The sequence below is a fragment of the Xiphophorus maculatus genome, chromosome 3 (genome assembly GCF_002775205.1).
Source record: "Xiphophorus maculatus strain JP 163 A chromosome 3, X_maculatus-5.0-male, whole genome shotgun sequence".
NCBI lineage: Eukaryota > Metazoa > Chordata > Actinopteri > Cyprinodontiformes > Poeciliidae > Xiphophorus > Xiphophorus maculatus.
Window position 1 is genome coordinate 2,426,839 of NC_036445.1, and position 817 is coordinate 2,427,655.

Genomic DNA, 817 nt, shown 5'->3' on the forward strand with positions numbered 1-817 from the left:
GTTCATGCAATATTCTCTTTCCACGCCCTTGACACACTGCGTGCTCAAAGGAGGCAGCATCCATCAAATTCCTCACGTCCCATGATTTAAAAAGGTCCTGGTGGATGCAAAAACTTTTTAAACATGTTTGACTTATTTTAAAAAAACTAAATAATGCTTGTACTTTAAATAGACAGTTGGTTTTCTTCCATCAAGGTACACCTGCCTTCACCTTTTGACATAAAGTGCTGACTCTGCATTGACAGAACTGTACATGTGCTGATATGAGCAGTAATTGCTGCTTGCTGATGTCTGCAGACATGAACAGAAACACATTGCGTGCAGATCTGTGACTCCAGCCCTCATTACTCTTTCCTTACATTTTGAACAACCCACCACGCACACCTCTATTTACACCTGCTGGTAACTAGAGATGTGCTAGAGATGCTCGTGATAAGATGACTGAAGAGACATTTAGGTGTGTTCATCACATGCAATATAGCAAAAATACAAATCCTCTATTTTGGGTGTTACATAAGCACAGAACATATGAAACAATTATAGCCACGACGACTTGGATTCTAACCTTGTGCGTCCAGGTTTATATATATATATCTATATATTTATAGATATATATATAAAAAATCAACCTAGAGACTCGCGATGCCGCTGGATGCGAGCTGTGGGATTCTGCAGTAAAGCAGGAGGGGCAGCTTAGCTTTCTGATTGGCCCGTAAACCGAGTCGCTCGGAATTCCGATTGGTCGCCTTCGCCGGCAGTGGGCGGGCCCAATCGACCCCTTTCGCTTCGCCCATTCGCTCAAGGAGGCGCTTCTTCC